At 44.0% G+C, this 22300-nt stretch overlaps 1 protein-coding gene and 1 non-coding gene across 2 annotated transcripts in view; both read right to left on the bottom strand.

The window, feature by feature from the left end:
• LOC100114335 (glycine-rich protein) overlaps positions 1 to 22300 on the bottom strand; it is a 58246-nt gene that overhangs the window by 11201 nt on the left and 24745 nt on the right. The window lies entirely within an intron of this gene.
• Positions 7920 to 7992, bottom strand: TRNAK-CUU. The gene has a single exon. It is a non-coding gene; the product is annotated as a tRNA-Lys (tRNA).

The following is a 22300-nucleotide window of genomic DNA, read 5'->3' on the forward strand; positions in this document are numbered from 1 at the left end:
ACTCCGGCATCTCACACAACGTTATAACGTCATTATTATCGACGGCAAAAAAGCTCGCGTCCTTGGCAAAAAGCAGCGGCTTCGAAAATAGCAGCGGCAAATAAACAACGTCGAAAAAGTAGGCTCTTATACACACACACGGGTGTATGTTCCGCACGTGTACCCCCGTATAAGTACATATACGCGATGCAAGCAATCGACTATATCGTACGTATACTGCACACATACACACACACACACACACACACACACACACGTATAAAGCTCCGATGCGGTAGTACGGCTGAATTATCGAGCGACTGTGTGCGTGTGTGTATACGTAGTGCACGGCAGGCTAGCTCTTCAATGTTAATTAATTATCCGCGACGTTGCGGAGATGCTGCGAGACGGAAAACGCGTATAATATAGCCGGCGGCTGGCTATCGCGTCAACCGGACTGTTTGTCATTCGGGGCCGGGGAGCAGAGAGGAAAAAAAAATGCCGAGGGGTGTACAGCCTGCGCTCTGACTTTCCATCTATTACCGTGAGAGCTTTTTTCGACTCTCGTCGTTATTAATAAGTATGATGAATCGCGTGTGTGTAAACAGAGCGAGAGAGATATCGATTGCGTTTATCGAAACGCTCAACTTTGTCTCCGTAAATTTCTCGCTCGGTGTAATAAATATTGAATTATATAACGGGAGAATCGCCGATGCAGCTACTGTTTATTTTCTTCTGCGAAACAACGGCCGGAAAGAGAGAGAGAGAGAAAGCTCATTGAAAAAACCATAGCTGTGTGCAGCGCGTATACTCGGATGAGTAATCTCCCCTTTGGCAAAAAGCTCTAATGCAGGCCGTTTTCCCGCGGTGCTTTTCATAAAATAACAAGCGAGGAGCGACGAGCTTAGCTAAAACAGCAGCTTATGAGCGCCCGCTCTTGGTGTATAAAACGACGACACGAAATTTCGAGGAAAAAATAATAACTTCCATTAATTAATTCCGCGCAGTGGAAGAGAGAGAGAGAGAGAGAGCAGCCCTCGCCGGTCAGTAAACGCAGTCGTTTTTCTTCGTCTTTGCACTTTGAAAAAAGCGCATCACACACACGCGCGAGCCGGGCGACGCAAAAAGGGCAGCGCCGGGCTAATAAGCGGAGGCTGTACACCGTGTGCTCACCCTCACAAGGAAGTGCCTCTACACAGCGAGAGGAAAGTAAAGGGTTGGCCTCTCCCTCCTCTCCGAGTGAATAGCCGTCCCTCAGCTCTCGAAGAGCAGCCGAGCGCAGAGCATGAACTCGAGGGGGCTACATCCATCTGCCCCCGTACCACCTTTCGACACAGGCTAGAGAGAGCCGCTCTGTGCTGTGTAGTGTTATATAGTCGTGAGCGAGAGAGAGAGAGAGGGCTGCAGTGTGCGTATACAGTATGCAAGAGCCGCTCGAAAATACCCGACGTAGGCAATTGCGCAGCGGGCAATCCATAATCTTGAATTTACGCGCAAGCGCGTGTATTTTTTCTGAATTCGTAATTCATCCGGACGCCGAGCGCGCATTGTGCTATCACTGCGGATGTATTTTTCGTGAAAAAGTGCGCTGTTCGAGCGTCGGCCTCTCTCCCGGCGAATCCGATTATTTAGCGCTTCCCCCCCTACACACGCACGAGTATCGCGTTTCCATTAAAACGAGAAACTTGTTGTGTATATCGATTCGGAGTTGTATACAGCGAGGCTTAATAGAGAGAAAAAGTTTTTTTTTTTTTTCATTAAACAGCCCTCTCGAGATATACCGAGTTCATTAGAGCGTGTATTATGCACCGCGCGCGGGAATTACGAAAACAATTTCGTCGCGGTGCGGTATTATACTGCAGAGTTAAATAAGCCGATTAAACGGTTTAATAAAAAGAAAGCTCGTAATAATTCATATCTCCGGCGGAAAGAAAAGTTGAATACAGAGAGACACGAAATCTCTCTCGATTCGCGCCCACGTGAGCGAGGAAAGAGCGGGGGACTGAAAAATGGCGAAAAGTTTGCAGCCGCGATAACTTTTCGACCCAACACACATACACACACGCGCATAGGGCGCGGCTCCGCAGGGAATCGATTTTGGAAAAGACGACGAGTGTCGCGCAAAGTTCCGCGAGGGTTACGGATTAGGAGGGCGAGCACCTATGGGCTTTCACCCGTGGGACCTGATCTTGGGATGACTCTAGCTGTTACCGGCTCTGTTTTAAAGGTCGGGTTTGATTTTTTTCTTTTTTTCAAGTTTTAATTTGGAATATCCGAGGGGGAATATTGTTTTTGGGGAGAGAGGGAGGGCCGTTCGGTCAGTGATTTTGTATTAGCCGAGTCAATTTTGCGCAGCAGTGCAGAGGAGATCTTTTCCGGTAAATTAATTATGCGCCGTACGTGTTACGTAATTAGATCGCTATCAAGGTATGCCCGGTGCAGTGCGCTTGAGTGTACGTGTATATATACATATATTGGAGCCGAATCAGGTCAATACTTGGTTTGGCAATATAGGCAACGTATAGCGTACAACACATATATTGTGGGGCAACGAGAGTATACCTATGTTGGGACCGAAATCGATTAAAATTACGATCCACCTACACCCGCCGCTGGAAGCTGTGCGCGCAGTGTATTTTCTCTGGAAAAACAAGCACTGATTAAATTCGGCAAAGCCAAACTACTAAAAAATGAAGCCCAATTCGCCCTCTCTCCGAAGAAGAAAGAGGGAAGCCAGAGGAAGAAAAAAAGAAGGTTCGTGAATCATTCGGGCCGCGTTAATCCGCGACTACGACAACGTCGACGACGAGCTGAAGCGGCTTATTCAAGGCTGGGATTTGCAGAACGTGATCTGGTAGGAAGAGCGGCTTTCTCTCGTAATTTCGTCCCTATATACCTTCTTTCTTTACCTACACGCTCCTTACCTTTGCTCTACACGCGACAGGACAACGTGATGAGCGACTCCCCCAGGGACGAGTTCCTGCTCCGAGGAAAAATTCTATTTTCCCGTGTCGTCGTCTTGCGCCCATCGCTTTGATCTTTTTCCGCAGCCGAAAAATCCTTCCTTCCTTCCTCTCTTTCTGTAGGTTTGTACTACACCGGGCGATTGTCGCGCAGCAGATATTTTTCTATATATCTCGTCGCGAATTCCTGCGGCGGGAATTTCAACTTTGAAACCGAGGACGGTGCGTGCGAGAGCTTCTGCGGGGGGGGGGGGGGAGTGGAACGATGCGTCGAGAGGGGCCGAACTGACTTCCTCCCTTTATGAGAAACGTGTCGGGAATCCAGAATTTTTCGCCGGGCAATTAGGGGCTCGAGGCATCTATTAGCGGCTGTGTGTGTGTGTCTTAAAAAATAGGGGGGCTTTTGCCGATGCCGAGCGCGTGCTGGAATCTCGGATAAATTATCGATGATGTTTAATTTCGAGGAGACGCGCGCAAGCGCTTGATTCGTTCCCGATCGAAATTCATACGCCGAAGCCAGATAGTAATTAGAGCCGGAAGTCGCCGGTCTGAGTGTCAATTATTTAAGGGGGAATCGAACGAGTGTGCATTACAGTGTATTTTCGTTTTTCTCCGATCAGACCTTCACCTTCGACCAAAACAATTCATATAGAGAGTTATACAATCGCTGTTTTAGCATAGCAGGACACCTATACTTATTGCTCAAGCGACGGGAAAAAGCAAATCAGGCCCAATTTTTTTATTCTATAACAGATTTCACATAATTATGCTAATACACCGTCAGAGTGACAAACTTTTTGACTCCGTGTAAACTTAAAGTCACATAGTCATGGCTACTCTCACACTTCCCAGTTTCTCGGAACACTTGAAACTCCGCGAAAACTTTTTCCAATACTTATATACACGCATAATGGAAACTACTATACACCTATCTGCAGGTGGGGAGCAATAGTATAACGAACTCGCGGTAAATCTTTCAGCAGCTGTTCCAAATTCGCCGTCGTCGCTTCCCGCGTGATTCCATCGTAGTTACACTCGGTTTGTGTATAACGATGGTGCGATGTGGCACATAAGCGCTCCGTCGCGCGACGGCCGTATGAATTTCACTTTCTTTCGCGCGGAATCGATCGGCTCCTACCGCCCGGAGAGAAACGCATGTACATTCAGAATGCCTTTATACGGAAAGCTTCATGTAAGATGTACGTAAGTTTGAAAAAGACGAAAAAATACGCAAAACTACGTATAGGTCCCTACTACCGCCAGTTGCTGCTGAGGGACGAAATATCGCCTCGGATTTGACCCCAAAATCCGCGTATTTTTGTGTTTCACTTATGCGGCGTTCTCGGTACGTTTTATCGTCGCCTTTATAAATACACGGCTTAACCGCAGCTCGTAATCTATCGTCAATTTCTCTTCTCGCTTCCTCGAGACATCGGTGACAAAAAAAGCTCCCACGTGCATTATACACTAACCACTGCAGCTTCAACATCGATCGCACCTAGCAGCAGTAGTCGAGAGTCGAGCAGTAAGTGAACGGCGTCGCTGCAGTTAAAGTGGCTCTCTCGCCGCAACGCTTAGAGCCGCAGGTATATAGCGCAGAATAGGAACACGAACTAGAACTCGTTTGGCCAGGTCAGAGCGACGAGTGTAACGTAATTCAGCGGCGCCTTTAACGCGCGCGTGCGGCCCGTAAAGCCGAGAGCTACGGAACCGCCGCGTAGTAGAGGAAGAATGGGATTCGCTCTCTTCGACCGCGAAAGCAATACTCCACTGCCTTTTCCTATACTCTATATAGGTACATCTACATTCCAACTACTTCGCTTCGTGCCTTCTGTTCCGGCGAGCCACTTTCTGCAGATGCAACGAGCCGATCGATTTGTTTGCTAAACAATTCCGAACGATTGCTTCGAGCACAGGATTCCTGGCTGCAGCAGCTCTCGCAGTTTCGAGCAATTTTAAATTTACGGCGGATCGTAAATGAAGGATCGCCGCTGCTGTTCCTCAGTAGCTCGAGTGGAGACAAATAAAAACAACACTTTTTGCCCCTGACTCTCTCGTAAAAGAGCAGAGCTGCTCCTGCAGTTCAAGTATACGTGTCCGAAAAAGTCGTTAAGCAGAGGTGCTCGACCTCCGGCGCGTATATGACGTGACTCACCAACTGCTATAATGCAAATTCTGCGCATTCCGCCGAGAACGGCGAGAAAGAAATCCATTAGCATTATCAAATACCTCGACGTCCGTAATAGACGCAACAGCCGGGGACAGAGCGCGATTTATCGAGCAGCGAATGATGGACGTCCCTCGCGTCATCTTTTTGTATCATTAATCACGTGTGCGTCGGCGGTCCACCCCCGCATACTATGTATAATGACGCGCGATGTCAAACGTCCGTATATTCTCTGGCGGTGGACGAGGTACGAAGACGCGGTACGGAAAATCGAGGAAGAAAAAGAACAGACGGGCTACTGGTAATTTCTGCGCAAGAGAACAGCATCAGAAAAAGCGAACTAGAGAGGGAGAGAGAGAGAGAGAGAGAGGAACAGGAAGATCGAGAGAAAGAGATAATTAGATCGGTCTCCAGCCGCGAAGTGAACGAGGGGTCGACGCATAATTAGATGATTGCTGGATCCCCGGAGCGGACACTCGTGCTACTCTATCCCCGAGAGCTAATTCGTTTGAATTCCACGAGAGGCTTCGCTGCATCAGACTGTCCAGCCTCTTCTCTATGACTCTGCGTTCTGCACGTTCATGCGTATGGAAGCGTGCGATAAAAGTTCGGCCTCTCTGTCTCTCTCTGCACGTGCTCACTTCGTTATGGCCCTTTTTTTGTTCCGTTGCTCTTCCTTCTTCCTTCTTTTCGGACGCACAGTACATAGGTATAGGGTTTGGTCAGGGCGATTTCCAGTCGACGGCGCAGCGAGACTCAATTGGCAATTGCGCTTCTGTCCCCGTCTGATGGATTCCTCCGATAGGCTGGGATCCCAGGCTAATGCGTTAAGTGAGAGATAAGGTGAATTAAGCCGCCGCAGTAAGGGATGAATCATCTTTTTGCCGCGCTGCGCTGCCGTCAAACCCCTTTCGCCTACTGAGTTGGCTGAGAAGAACAAGGGCTTTTTTGTTGTTGCAAGAGAGCAAGGCTTTAAATTCTACTTTCATAGGATAATGCCATTACCAGAGTGTCTTGAAATTTGTGCCCGGACGCGCGTCATGGAAGTCGGCGTTTTTTTTCCGAGAATCTTAATTTACATTTGCTTCGGATTATAGCGTGTGTCTGCGAAATCGAAAGCTCGACAAATGTTTTTCTTGCCTGGAGCACTTATCTCGATTGGTTTCTCTGTAGCGATTCAGCGTGTCTACGCTGTGGACCGAGATAAGCGCGCACACCTATAGTGTACAATGCTTAGTGGCGGGTTTATTTATAGCTGACGGATTTTGTTTAATCGACCTGATAGTGCTGCCAGCTTTGGCTTTTTTCTGATGTAGTGTGGAACGGTTTTTCGATTGAATCATACGTGATTTATGAGCTGTATGTGCGTACAACATCAATTAATAAGAGTTTTTATGGAAAATAAAATTTCAAATACTACTTTTATTTATTTATTCATAACATATTTGTTTGCAGAGTGTTGTACACACTACTTCAAAATCCCACAGACATAAAAGTGCTGTTTTTCATTTCCATAAATCATAACTCTTTTGATCATGGTATCCTTTTGACTTATTCAGTCTAATCATGACTTCATAGCATTGCTTTATTATTTACAAATTGTTAATTTGATTGTTATAAGAGTATTTATTGCATTTGGTATCTGCTGTGATAAAGTGCCTTTAGATCTGAATATTGTTATCAATGATAAACCAATCGAAAGTGTTAATGGTACTAAATATTTAGGACTTATGATTGATTCTTAAATGAAATGAGACTATCTTATAACATATGTTGTTAATAAAACCAAATACTTGTTATTTATATATACTAACTTGTCAAAAATTATCAGCAAAGAAACGTTGTTAATTTTGTATCATGCACTCTTCAATAGTATTGCTAGCTATGGGATGATTGCATGGGAGGGGGGGGTGCTTTACAGAGTAGATTGATAAAAATAATACTAAAAAATAATACAGGTCTTAAGAGAACACTAAAAATACATGAGTCTTTTATGATTGAATCGTTGTCATATTTTTACAAAGACCTTCAAAATAAGTTTAACAATTCTCTAAGTATTAAAAGAAATAAAGAATTGATTTTACCAAAATTATCGAAAACGATTAGTTTTAAAAACAGTGAATGGGTAGCTATTAAAGCGTTTAATTCTCTTCCTCAAGAATTGAAGCTATTAAAGCTTAATAATAAAAGTTTAAAAAACAGAATCTCAAACTGGATCAGAGCTAATTAATATATTTGTTCATACTTTTACAAAATTTTATAATGTTATACTAGGCTATAGTACATACATACTTCAGTTAGTAATAATATGAGATGTGCAATGCCGTAAAGGCCCGTAGTTTTTTTTGTAATTTTGAATGTAAACCAGACCTATGTACAGGTAACTCTGTTTACCTTTTTAGGTTGTATGTTTCGTTTTATTATATCATGTATAATTACACATAAGCATGCATGTAATTTACTCTGATTAATAAATAGATAAATAAATAAAAAAAAAAGTTGATATAGCCAAGGCTTAAGAAAGTCTAGGAATATTTTACAAAGTGCTATATGCTACATATTATAGCAAATGCATTATGACTTAACAAAATAGCGCTATTGTTTATAATTGTTCCTTTGATCTTATTATTATTTATATGTAAAATTGGCAATCGAGTTTTTGAGAGTTGAATTTCATCAAATATTAAAAGAAAATAGAAGCAACGGTGAAAATAAGAATTTTGAAGCATCTCCTGAGTACTTCAATGGTTCCATATGCATGTTGGGACATTGTCTATTGTTAATTATTACAAATTAAAGCAAAATAGAAGCGCCCAACGTGGGGCTCGAACCCACGACCCTGAGATTAAGAGTCTCATGCTCTACCGACTGAGCTAGCCGGGCAGTTGAGTCGGCATTTTCTAAAGTTCCAGTGGCACACTGGAGACGTGGAAAATAACGTCTATTTTTGGAATATTTTCAGCCTTTTTAAATAGTCGTTTAAACTGTCTTAACAGAGTTTCTACTTGTTCTAAGGCATAGTATACTTAAAACTAGTTCTAAATGCTCTGCTTGAGTAGATAATTGACTGCAAAAAGTTAATTTAACAATAATAAAACAGTGTTTATTAGTTTCAGAGTTTTACAGACTTTTTAATTTTGCTACTTGAGTTATAAACGAGTCTTTAAATTTTTTAAACGCGAAATTGTATTCTTTTAAAGGCATCTAAGAATAAAATTAACAACAGCATCTGACAAACTCAATCATTTATAATTTTCAACAAATATTTACGCATTAATTTAAAAAATTTTAATTTTTTAGTGTATTGCTGATTGTAAAAGATACTATAATAAAAGCTAATTAAACTAGCTTTGAAAAATTTTTTATTCTTTTTAGCATTATAATCTACTTTGTTAGCCGTAGTAGCATCAGCTTAGAATATCGATAATGAAGGAATCTATTATCGATATTCGATATCATGAGTGCCATGCGTCGTAAATATGCTAATCACTACGTCTTCTTTTTCCCTCATTTTTGTATACCCCATTCATCCAACATCATAGAATACTATCAAACAAAAGCATAAATAAAATAAATAATTCCAGTAATAATTAGAATAAAATGTAAAAATTGTTAGATTTCGGGTTTTTTGTTATTTTTTTGGTAGAAACAGTTAGCTGATTTTCTGTTGGAATATAATACAATTTAAAAATTGTCTACAAAAGCTTTTTTTAAAAAATCTGGCATCATAACTTGAATCTACATAATTTAACAAATAATGATGCATGCTTGCAGCAATAATTACTCAAACTAACAATCTCGACACTTAAGGTTGTGTTTGAATCAGTTTTTACGATAGAACGTACAAGTCTATTTTAAGAGAAAATAAACTGATCAATAGATTATTTCTAGCTTCTGATATGAGTTTATCGTTATTAAGTTAGCTGATGCGTAAACTTATTTTTTATTATATATGTATCACAACATCGTTTTTTATTATTACGATTCGTATTATCGCGATTCCTTATTTTTATTCTCACTTTCTCACAATTTATTATATTTATTTATCAAGCAGTAAATATCGCAGTGCAAATTAACACACAATCCAATTATAACCGATCGATGACACGAATGCATTGTTTAAAACCAACGTCAATTCCACTGTGGCCAATCCCGGCAAACGCAATATTGTAAATACCCCGAATTACAAACGAAATTACGAACCAATTACTCTCTCCGAGTTTGGAAAGCGCAGAAATAGCAATATCCCGCAGGCAACAACAACAGCAGCAACAACATTGCTGCCGAGTCATTGTTTCTGTCGGAATCGAAAAATCGATGAAAACAGCATTTCTCGCGCAGCTTGCTGAATAATTAGCGCAGCCATGCAAAGAGCTTATATTCAGTTTACGCAGCATCAGCCCGGGCTAATTCCAGGAGCGAAACGCCGAATAAGCCTCACACACACACACAACGATCCAATCTGAATCATCATTGACTCTCATACACATGTGTACGTATATATGTGTGAGCATCGTTCCGCACACAACATAATAATCGTAACGTAATCACGCTTCCTCTCGATTTTCCGGCTACTCCCGCAAGGCATTATCCACCGGTACGTTTAATCGGAAATTCGCCGTTAACTACAAATCGTTTAACCGGCTCATTTCGCGCGTGCGTAAGTGAGGGACACAAAGAGGACTTAAATAAGCGCCGATTTTATTCGCATTCCGCGGCCGGTCCCGCCGATATTTCAAACTTGAATTACGCCGTTCGGCGAGAATAAAGAGTGAGAGTGAATGGCTCCGAGCTTAATCTCTGCGAGCTTTGGCCTCTCCGGAGAGTCGAATACGGTCCTGTGACTCTCTCTCTCTCTCTCTGCTACGCTAATGGGAGGTTAATCCACCTGATCCCAGTACGGCCGGTCTCATCCTCCTTCGGCCCGGAAAACTTGCTCCCAACTATATATTCGCGGTCGGGGGAAATCGAAACCAAGTTTGCGCAAAGGGATCTCTCTGAGAGCTTCGGTAATTTCTAGGTCGCAGAGCTACTCTCTCCCAGTCCCTATCACTCGAGGAAGGCTTATATGCATGTACATACAACGAGAATATATTATATATAGCATACGCGCGGTGAGGGATGTCCTTTGGCGGCCAGGACGTTCGCTGAGCTGATATAACAAAGCTCCGCGAACTCACTCTCCTGTTTGCCCGGCGGGCTTTTGTGTAATGCGCGCAGTTCGTGCGGTTGTACTGTTAGGCGGATTTACGTCCGGGGCCGGGGGGGGGGAGGCTATAGCTTTTTTTAGGGGAAAGAGAGAGAGAGAGAGAGAGAGAGAGAGAGAGTTGATAAGATCCGCTGATAAGATGCTCGAGGGCTGTTAGCTGCTAATTTGGCGTTTTACCGTATTACGCGAACCGATCGTTGTATTCTTGAATTATATATGATGTGCGCACATAGATTCTCGAAAAATTACCCGGCTAAATGCGTGCACATGTCCCCGTAAGAATTGGATTTCAACTTATACTCTTTGGCTGAGAGGAGCTGAAGTTACGCGAAGTTTCCACTTTTTCGAGCTACTTGGCGGCGGCTCCGCTTTGGGAGTTGCAAATTTTTACGAGATAGCTGATTCATCAACGGGCCAAGTTTCGCGCGCTATACTGCACACGTCTCGTGTACCGGCAGTTATTTAAACCATCGAAAATTTCATCCTAATTAATCGATACGATAGTATCAACAGAGATATAGCGAGCAAATAGTATAAAATATACGCAATAAAACCGAGAGCGATGAGTGCGGGCAAAATCCTTTTTTACGGCCTCGGTCTACTTTTTACGATCCGAACAATATAATCCATTCCATATACAAATATACATATATATATATATACCTCAGCGCGGGCACACACTGCAGAGGCTCAAAACGATCGTAAATCGATATTCGAGGTGAAATAGCCAATCGAGGCGGCTTCTTAAATCAATTAGCCTTTTACGACTGACCAGTCCCCACGAATATATATATTTACCGAGACTAATCAAGACGTCGGACACCAGCTTTCCGGGGCTTTTTAATTCGTCTCGCCGGGCTCTATATACAACGCGCCCGCACGATTTCGTCCTCTCCCATTACGCTCAGGGGTGCAGCGAGAGTTTCGATAGCGATTTATGCCTCTGACGCTTAGATTATCGCGGCGAGATAGACTGTGAAACGTCCAAAGGGGGCGTATAGAGAGAAAGTGTCGAAAATCGTTTTCCACGCGAATTTATCAGCCGCGTCGACCTACTTGGGCGTCGCACAAAGGAAACGGGAAGATAGACCGGGAGAGTCGAATAAATATAAACACAGAGGGTGGGAGAAAGTTTTGTAATTGCATAGCGTCGCTCCCTCGTCTCTCTCTCTCTCTCTCCTCGGCGGAAATAAATACACACAGAGGTTGCGTTCGAGGAAGCCCCGGTGAAATTAAACGGTTAGGCGTGGGCTCGTTAGCCCAGCCGTATAGCTATACACCTCCGGTAATGAGAGATTAAAGCCTCTTTACGTCCGGCTGACCCTGTTCTTCTTTCGACCGTCGATGCAGCCCGCGGTGTATATGTGTATCGCATGTATATCTATATAGTATACGTGAGTGTGCTTGTGTAGAAGGAGCAGCAAATTGAGTTCGCTTCCCTTTTCAGACGTGAGAGAGAAGATTGTTTGTTGCGAGCTATAAATATAAACGAAATTTCTGCTCTTTCTTCGCGCGCTGCTTTCAACTCGATACGCTTGTGCTTGCATATGGCCATTATTATTTCGAGATTTTAATGCGTATCCGATACCGCATATGACAGCGAGAGCGTGAGAAACGTATTATATTCGGCGCTCGTCAAAGGGTTGCATTGTGTGCAATCGACGCGTCGGCGTTAAGTTTTGTGAAATGGGAGATCTATATTACAATGCAGACGGACGACTCTGCAGTGCAGCGATCATCAATCATGAGAGAGTCGGGAATTATTACGCGGATACGGGAGACGCGTCTAATAAGTCTCTAATGACTGGAATAAGTCCCCCGCTGGGACAGAGTCGACTCTGCGTATATACTACGGAGACCTTTCCGCGGAGCCGCAGCCGCCATAAAAGCCTTACACGCGGGTATTTTATTTATAACACACACGCGCGTAATTCCCGAATGCGTCCTAGGTACGCCTGCACTAATACACACGCACATACATACGCCTACTCCTCTTCATTTCCGCGGCCGAACACGCGCGCAAAGAGAGGAGCTTTAAGCTCCGTCTCTCTCTCTCTCTCTCTCTCTCTCTCTCTCTCTCTCTCTCTCTCTCTCTCTGGCAGGGGGTCGGTGTGTACCCTTACATACCCTCTCCCCCCTCCTCCCATACACACACGTATCACCTTTATGCCACGAGACTCGCGAGTTATTTATTTTTATGGCACGCGGGCAAGCTCTCTCTCTCTCTCTCTCTCTCTCTCTCTCTCTCTCTTTATAGCAGTGTGCGCGCGCGCGCGTCGGAGGATCTGCGCGTCGTGTGCGAGAGAGCAACAGGGAGGGCGAAAGAGAGCGCGTTTAATGGCGTTACGGGGTTGCCATGGTTACGGGAGAGCGAACCCCATGGAATCACCTCGCCGCCCGGCGGAAAGCCCATTTATCCTTGAAAAACATTATAAGAACGAAGCCGGAGAGCTCTCTCTCTCTCTCTCTCTCTGCGCGCGCGGAGAAAGTTAGCCCAGCCAGTATTCGACGCCCGCTGTGCTTTGTGCGTCTTCCAGCCGGTGAGCCGACGCGTAGTCGTCTTATAGCTGCTGCGCGAGCCGAAAACCACGTGCGCGTAAGCTGCGCATGACTGGGAATCCCTCTGGTCGAGTCGAAAATCGTTGTTGAAAAAATGTTTTCTCCGCCCAATCGGTACGCGCACTCTCTCAATGGAAGCCTATTCACTTTACGCCGATAAGTTTTAGGGAGGGCGGGGAGGGGGGGGGGGTAGCGTGTCATCGGCTCTGAAATATTCAGCCGAGGAAAAAAGAGAGCCAGTGGACCCGGCAGCTCTGAATTTTGTATGGAGGAGAGAGTGAGGGCTACCCTTGGCGATTTCCGATTAATAATTAAAATCGACTCGGCCGATGTTTATGCTATCGCTATATGGTGTGTATAGCTTTCGAGGACGATGCAATAATTTTTACGCGGATCCACGCTCGGAACGATCATTCCTGCTTAAGGCTGGAAAAAAGGCAGAGCCGAGAAAGAGAAGCATAACGCGCGACACCTTTTATACTTTCTCTCTTTCTGCATCTTGTGTTTCTCTTCCACAGAGGCTCCCTGAAAAATTCAGATCTCGTTACGCGGCTAGCGCAGCCGCGAGAGTTCGTCGTCCGTCGAATAAATGTATTTTTATGAGGCTTTAATGTTGTTTTAAATTTTCAGTCCCCCAACTTCTCCGCTCGCTCCTCCGCACTGTTTTTCCCGGGCGAAACTTTTCTTTCTATTTCTTTCCAGCTCTCCCTAGATAATATACAGGTATACACCAATATGCGCATACAGTATACCGCGTGTCCACCGCGAAACTTCACATCGATAGGCGATGTGAATGATCGGGGATGAGGCTGCCGGTCAAGGGGCAATAAACTTGACACCCATAAACAATATAGATTAAAGCATTAAGTAAATCTTATCCGATTTTCGTGATTCAAATTTGATTTTAATCGGCATTTTTTATTTATTAAAATGTTGTCTGTCAATTTTAAATTCGTTTGTTTATACAGAAATTTAGTAATCTATATTTTTTGTGGGTGTCAAGTTTATTGCCTCTTGACCGGCAGGCACCATCCCCGACCTTCCTCATTCTGGGCTGTAAAATCCGAAAAAGGTCTAAAAAAATTTTCACTGTGATATTTCCTGGGTAATTTTTTCCACCTACACATCGCCTATCGAAAGTTTCGTGGTGGACACACGGTATAGAGAAACGTACAAACCCGAGATGAAAAAAATTCGGTCTCTTTCGTTCGCGAGAAGGAGGAAAAAAGCGGAGAGAGGGAAAAATCCTTCCCTATAGTCCTTCGCGTCAAAACACCGGGCAATTAACCCCCGAGGGGATTTAAAAGCCCGGCACCGCGTTATATGCGCCCTGGTCGTGGTAGTGGCGGTGGTACTGTCCCCTTAGACTTTCTATATACACCTACGCACTTTAATACGTACCGAGAGAGAGAGAGAGAGAGAGAGAGAGAGAGAGAGAGAGAGAGAAAGAGAGAAGCTGCTGCTACTGGCGCATGTGCGCGCGGCTACTGCACGGGATGAGGTTCGTTCGCGGCCACAAGGGAATTACTAAGGATTACACGAAAATTCTATTATCGTCTTACCACGTCGTGCGTATCGCCCGGCAACGGTGTCGCTCGCGATTTTTATGTGAATATATACGCTCAGTGGACTCCTACGATTTTTTTCCCAATAATGGCACGTACGATGTACATAAATCAAACCGTTAAACATCTGCCGAGATGAACCCGTACATCGATACATAAGACACGCATAGATCTCCTGCTGGAGGCGACAGGCTGTATGTAATAGCGATTAATTAGAGTCGGAACAGTGTAAATCCGACACTACCCCACGCAGGATCATCCGGCATTAAATTTGTCCGGAGAGGATGTATTACAGCCGGCGCCGCGGACACAATGCGAGAATTTACGAGTGAAATACTACGTATAGCCACGTACGCATACGCGCCGAGAGAGAGAGAGAGAGAGAAACCAAAAGCTCGATCGTCGTGCGGCCAATTACCGAGGGCGGCCCCAGAGCTGATCCGCTTAATTAAAGATTAGAGGAAAATTTTATTACCGTCTTATTTGCCCCCGCAACTCTAATTATAAAATTTAACCCAGCGCGTGCGTGCGGATAGATCACGCGTTAATTTATAGGTGTATATAGAGGGTGCAGCTGTATAGCGCTCTCGATATTTTATTATATCGAGCTCGTAAATAAGCGACGGTAACGAGATGGCTGGTATATAAAAATTTCCTAATGTGTTTGCCGTATACACTCAATTATAGAGCTCGATACGCCGGCAGAAGGATTTTCGTGTCTATATAACGTTTTTACGGGTGAATCGGGATGATGATAGGCCTTATGATATATTATACACACACACACACAGAGCCGAGTCGCGAGCTCGTAATTTTAGACGAGCAAACACTTTCATCAGCGTTTTTATATACGAGCTATATTCGACGGCTCTATTAGGCTAATGATCGCATTATGTACCTTCAAAAGTTCCTCTTGGACGCTGTACGCGCAATTATCGCTCGATTCATCAGCGCCGAAAAACACACCACAAAACGATCGAAGGATCGATACGTCGCGACTCTAACGTCAATCCATAATAGGTATAACAGTTGCGATTGAAGCTCTTCGCTAATTAATTATAACGCGGCGCGCATATAGCGCTGCGGTTTTTTTTTCTCCGACGATGCTCAGCAGCGAGAGGGAGTAGAAGCGAAAGCGCGCAGTCGATTACCGGCTCCCTCATTAACCCCGTAATAATCGTCGAGGGCACTCTTTTCACGAGCAATTGTGCTCCGAAGAGAGTGTAAGCTCGCAAGCGCAGCCAACGAGCCGCACACGAGCTTTTGCGCGCGTGCGGGTATATATACTTTGCGCTCAGACACTGACTCTGATGCGCTGCACTTGCTGTGTATATATATATATATATATATAGATATATGTATATAGTCGGATTGTCAAACACTCGCGCGAGAATACGGCCGATTGTTCGGAAAAGTTTTAGATTGTCTCTCGCTCGCGGAGCGGATATATATATATATATATATATATATATATATATATATACAGAGAGAAGCTCTCGCGAGAACAGCTGCCGGGCTGCAGCGAAAAGTTTCGAATCGTGTCCCAAGTTTTTGAATTTGATATCATGTGTAGTACGTAATAAAAGCGTACAGATACGAGTATTGGATTTCATTATTAAAATGAATATATCATTACGTATCGACGCATATACCTGACGTATTATCCTACGGCGAAACGTTAAAACAGTTCATTATACGCGAGAGTGCAGGTACACGCGTTGATTGCGAAGCTTACAGCTATACGGGCGCAGAAGCTCGATAAAAGCGGAATCGCGTTACAATATGCAGCGGCATGAACATCGAGGATATGAATTATTTTGCGCAATCATCATTAACAACGTGTATGCAAGCGAGCTCTCCGACGCTTTTGTCTGCGATCGAAGTTTTTGAATAATTACCCCGGCGCGGTAATGCACATTCGATAGATATGTAAGGGCCGCTGATGCCGTGTTCCGAGTAGAAATTTTGTCCGGCCGCCGGGTTATACCCGAAACATCGCAGTGAGACTCTGTCAAACCCATGATAGACCGAGCAAACATAACCTCAAAAATGTGATTTTTATCGGTGTTCGATATTTTCTCTTACTTCCAATATTCGTATAGTTTAACTTAAGACAAAATATGCCTTCGTTTGTTTATAAGATTCGATACACGCAATACGAAATTTACTTTTTACGGCACCGTATCCGGCCCAGAAGCCAGCCATGTTACGTGCCGTAAAATCTCGCGTGTTATTTTTGGCCCCGGACCGCAATTCGTTTTCCAGACTTCGGATTCGGCCCGGACCGTACCCGGAAGTATCATTTCTACTCGGGGTGTTCTATACACTCGCGCCGATTTAAATTAATAAACAGGAGAGTGAGAGAGCGCAGTGGTAATATAAACGGCCCGACGTGCTGTATTATTTTGGGAATAGTAGATCGAGTGTATTATGCAGCGGAGGCGACGAGTTCAAAACGATTCTAATTAAGGGAAACAGTATATACATAGTCGCGAATTCAAAATTCGCGCGCTATTCCCGGGACGAAACGCTGCGCAGTGTAACTGAACGGGACTGCAGCGAGTGTAATCCGTCAAAATTCGTTAATTAACTCGGAGCCACTGTATACTGATGTACACAGCCGAAAAATATTAAGCTCGTATGCAGCGCAGTAGAGCTTTTCCAGCGATACGAGAGAGTCTACTTTCCGGCAGTTTATTAAAATTTTTGATGCTATGCGAGACGAGCCCACCCGCGCTCTATATTGCGGAATGGAAAAGTCATATCCTCCTCCTCGTCGCTGCGTGTATATATGGACGTATATGCGGTAGAAGAAGACAGAGAAAGAGAGAAAACCTAGCGGATCACATACACGCGCGCGGGAGAAGATGAATAGAAGGAAGCTCTCGCGTGAGATGCACGATGAAGCTTGTTTTCTTCTACAATATGGCCTCGCCGCGAATGGAATATACATGAGCGAAACAAAAGGCCCTCTGTGTGTACGGCTCCGATATTATGGAACTCGATTTAGCGCTGTAATACCGCGGAATACATTATATATGTCGCCTCTGAGCTTCTTCTCCTCGCCCGTGAATCCGCACACGCGGACAAGGAGCTGTAGCAAAGCAGAGAAAAGGAGAAGGAGGAGGATAGGTATGTGTCTTTTTCAGGGATAGACGCGTCCCTCGGGAATTTAGGCCTTCTTCTCGCTCGCTTCTGCGCGCGCGAGAAGGAGGAGAAAAAGAGAAAGAGACACCCTGGGCGACCCTTCGTTTTGTACTTACATTCTAGTGCCCGAAACGAAAAGGAAAGCGAGTATACGTGGATGCTTTCTAAGCACGGCTCCCGTGTACGTGACTGCGGGGTGGCGCGCTGGCCGAATTATGTCCTGCTGGCGTTGTTTTTTTCTCTCTCGCTTGGCTCCTGTACGGAACATTAGCCGCTAGCTCTGCGGTTCTTGTTTTTCGCCGCGTTATTAAAGTGGCATGCGGAAGGGTTTTCCGCGCGGTTATTTCGATGGACTTTTATATTATGTGCGCAGTCGCGGAGGGTATGATGTAGCTTTTATTTATTTATTTATTTTTTTTTTTTTTTTAACGAAAATATACGAACCGGGATATGGAAATTTTTCGGGGCTCGAAAATTGAGGAGAGTGGTTATTTCGGGATTATATGAATTGAAGTGTGTGTGTGTAAACAGCGGCTCATCGTCGAGAGATGGATGTCTCGTGTGTGTGTGTGTGTGATGTATAGCGATCGGAGGGATGGAAAAGAAAGAGCGATCGGGTAATTCGACACTATTACATATTGCGTTACCGGCGTGTAGGAAAATCACACGTGTATCAACATAGAGATTCCCAATCACTCACGAGATTGTCTCGGATAATCTTACACGAAAACCAGTGAAATTCGCGCCGTCGTGTTAAAATCGTTCGATCGATTTTCATAAGATGGATATTCATCGTCGTTTTAGTAAAAATAAAAAATAAAAAAATTAACTTGTATACTTGTCAAATATACATATAAATATTATCCGATTTTTATCATTAGAATTTCATTTAAATCGGTATTTTTTGCATATTAAAAAGTGTTCTACAAAGTTTTGTGTATAATGCGGCATTTGCAATGTGAAAATAGGGAAGACCCTTTGAGTTTCGTAGCAACCCTCGTAAATGTGTCCCATGTGTTTAGGATTACGGGCGAGCGTACTAGAATTCGGCGCGTCTTGGTTCACGCGCTAGTCTTCGCCGCATAGACGACAGAGCGTGCTTTTCTTCGTCTGAAACCCGGTTTTGGAGTTCGTTTTCGCCGCATGGAACACAGAGAGTTTTCGTTTTCGTTGCGAGCTCGCAACACGTACTACTATTCGATGCAAAGGTTTCTTAGCGACCTAGTCATCGCGACAATCTCGGTTTTTGTGCGATTATTCGATACAAGTCGTGAAATGAGCTAGAGTTCGCAGTTAGCTGAGTGGTGCCAGTCTTCGTTAGGATCGGTAGATAGTCGTGTCTTAAAAAAAATCATTCAGTCTTTTTTACCCAAATGTCAAAAATGTCCTATTAGCTTTACTCTGATAAGCGCTATAATTTACAAAGCCTTCTTTCTCTGCTTGTAGAAACGCGCGTTTCATTGCAAAATTTCCAAACTGCACCGTTTACAAAACACGACTCGCCAAGAACAAAAGCCCGATGACGAATGACCTCTCTCGAGTCTCGAGTCTCATATGTGCGTTATGACTCGAAAGCGTTATACGTCGCGAAATAACATCCCCGCGCGAGAGCTACCGCTGTGTTGAACGGCACGAAGAACTCGCGCCAAGAGTATTATAACAACAACTACCTACTTCTCGGGACGAATGTTTGGGCTGTCGAAGGAGGCCAACTCGGTCACGTCGTGTTGTTTTCTCGTTTTCTCTGCGCCGCGCCGCGCTCGCGGTGCAACGAACTCGCGCCACAGGGGTCTCGCGTGTGTACACCGCCTCTCTAAGCGACGCCAGGGTGTAACGCTCGACAAAGGAGCCAGTGTGTGTGCGTATGCGACTCGGTCTCGTTGATTGGCTCAAACGTTCGTCAAATAAACAATCGCCCGCTGATGCTCTCTCTGGACACAGCGGAGCCTTTTCTACTACTCTTATATGTACTCTTTTTCCCTTATGGTCAAGACTCGAGAGATACGTGAGTACGTGTGTGCTCAGCGTATACTCGGCAACACGTGTTCGGTTCGCGCTGCACGAGAGAGAGAGAGAGAGAGAGAGAGAGAGCAAAAGCTCGACGAATGTTTTTCTTGAATTAGGCGCATACTTATCTCGATTGGTTTATCCGCTGAACAAGCGCTGGTGTATAGGCTTTGGGATGAGAGAATATGGAATACGGAACCTTGGGCTCGGGTTTTGGGCACGAGGCTTGCTATCTTGGAATTGAAGCGTTAATGACGACGCTGCCTGCACGGCAAACGTTGTTATCTTTCGTTTGCTTCGAGGAGAGGCTTGGATTTTGAGAGACGGAAAATCAGAGCAGCGTCGCTGTGCGTTGATGAAATCACAAGAAATATAATATCCAAGGTGCATTTTTTTCTTGCTTCGTTGTTCGCTTTACAGATGACATATTTTAGCTGCTGCTCGCAACACCCCGGAATTGGCGCGTGGAGAGGCGTAGCTTTTTATTTTGCAAAATTAATTTCTTAGGTAATTGATGAAACTTTGCACACTGCTTCGTGATAGTATTGCCCATACACACCTCAAATTTCAGATCAATCTGACATCTATAAGCTAAGATATGCGCCGCCGGCGTATACCGACGCTACGAGTCTAACGATCTATGCGTGCGGCCGGCAGAGGCGCGTTCAAAAGTCTCTGCGCTGCGGAGAGGGGGGAGCCATGCTGAGAGAGCTGCAGGATTGTCGGTGATGAATCTCTGAAAGTCCTTAGTACAACGTTGCAAGGTGACGCTCCCAGCTTGTCTCTAGCGAGCGTCGTCGACAGTACAGGGCCTATAGCGTGCTATTCTATGGAAAATCCAAATTTTGTCTCTGCGGAAGAAAAGTGGGAGGGTCTGTTTTTCGCTTCGCCTGAACGAGCTAATATCCTTCGGGGGTATAGAAGGTAAACCATCTCTAGCACAGCTGCTTCGAGAGTGTATACCTGGCCCATAAGAGAACGGACGCGTACATTGCATTTCTTCTCGGTAACTTGTCGATCTCTCCTCAGCCCTCAGTCTTCTGATGCTTCTTTCGGCGTTCGGACGTGCGTTTTTCTCTGTGCTACTCAACATAAACACTGTAGTTTCACTTAAATATTCTGAGTTTTGTTCAATTCGATTTTGCAAAAAAAAAACAGGCTCTATTAGCTCTGACGAGTACCTTTGGACCGGGTAATTTTTTTCCAGCGTCACGGGCAAGTCACCGGCGAAGATCGACAGACAGCATTACCGACTTTTCAGTCCGCAAGAAGATCTTCAAGATGGCTGACGATAACTCGCTAATCGAATATCCGATGCAGATACACCGAGAGCTTTGTAGTCGCGTAATAAAATATGACTTAAAGCAGCTCTTTCGACAACTGAAGGAGGAATCGATAAATAAAACAATGAAGAATTTAATTAGGGAGATTGTCAGGATCGAGTCGCTGTGTTTTAATGAACCATTTTTCGATGAGGAGGATCTGGTATCGTTTAATATACCTAAGTTATTGAATTATTACAAAATGTGTCAAGCTGAGATGTCGGCTATGAGTTATCACAAGTTTGAAGGTGCTTCGATTACATACTTCGATGTATTAAAAGAGCCACGCGCAGACCAATTGTTAAGTTATTCTAGTGATGAACGTATTGCAAAAGAGTTTAAGACTAAAAATTACGAGAACCTTTACCCGATTTATGCCTCGAAGTTGGCGAAGAGATTCACTGAAGTTCCCAACAAGCCTATGACTTTGAAAGAGAAAACGAGGGACGACTTCAAATTCATAGAACTCGCGAAGAGACTCGGAATCGGATTGGATTGGGATTACGACAGGTACGGAAGTCCCCTGTCATCATTCATAAAACGACTTGAACGATTCATGCCAACGGTAGAGATATACTTAATGAATCAATTCTTCGTCCAGAAGGAGCCAGTAGTGTCAAAAAAGCTAAACGTTTCAAATTATTACTCAAAGTGTCAAGATGAACTGATGGCCATGGAAAATCGAAAATTCGAGGGTACTTCGATTGCATACATCGATTTATTGAAAAAACCGGTAGACTTATTAGCTCGGTATGTGCGAAACGATGAACTAGTGCAAGAATTCACGACTAAAAAATATAAAACTCTTTTCCCGATTTATAAATCGAAGTTAAAAATTAAATTTGACAAGGCTTGTGCTAGAAGAATGTTAATAGAGAATGTATCTACCGCATTAAGTGAGATCCTGCAGTTTGATGCCCCCGATCAGATTTTCGAGAAGATCATTGAATATTTAAGTAAACAAGAGATGGACTTTCTTGTCAATTGTACTAAGATTTAAAATTACATTTTACTTCACAATTTTCGGGATTGTTCGACCAAAAACGATGCCAATTTTAAGTTTACTAGCGAATTTAGACGCACTTCGGTTTAATTTTGTACTTTTAAGTTTTAAGTTTTTTGTTGTTTTGTGTTTTAAGTTGTTTAAGTTTTTTAGGTATGTGTGCATCCTTTTTGGTATAAAAGTGAAATTTTCTTTTCGAAAACATATAATTATTGTAGAATAATTCATATGATTTTGCAAAATACATTGAGTGATCAATAAATTAAATAATTGTGTTTTTATTTTTTACCATTAAAAGTCTTGAATAAACACTCGTATGCATAAATATGTGTACCAAGGTCCAAAGGCAGTCTACTCGACTTTCGTCTAAAAAATGCTT

The sequence above is a fragment of the Nasonia vitripennis genome, chromosome 1 (assembly GCF_009193385.2).
Source record: "Nasonia vitripennis strain AsymCx chromosome 1, Nvit_psr_1.1, whole genome shotgun sequence".
Lineage (NCBI taxonomy): Eukaryota > Metazoa > Arthropoda > Insecta > Hymenoptera > Pteromalidae > Nasonia > Nasonia vitripennis.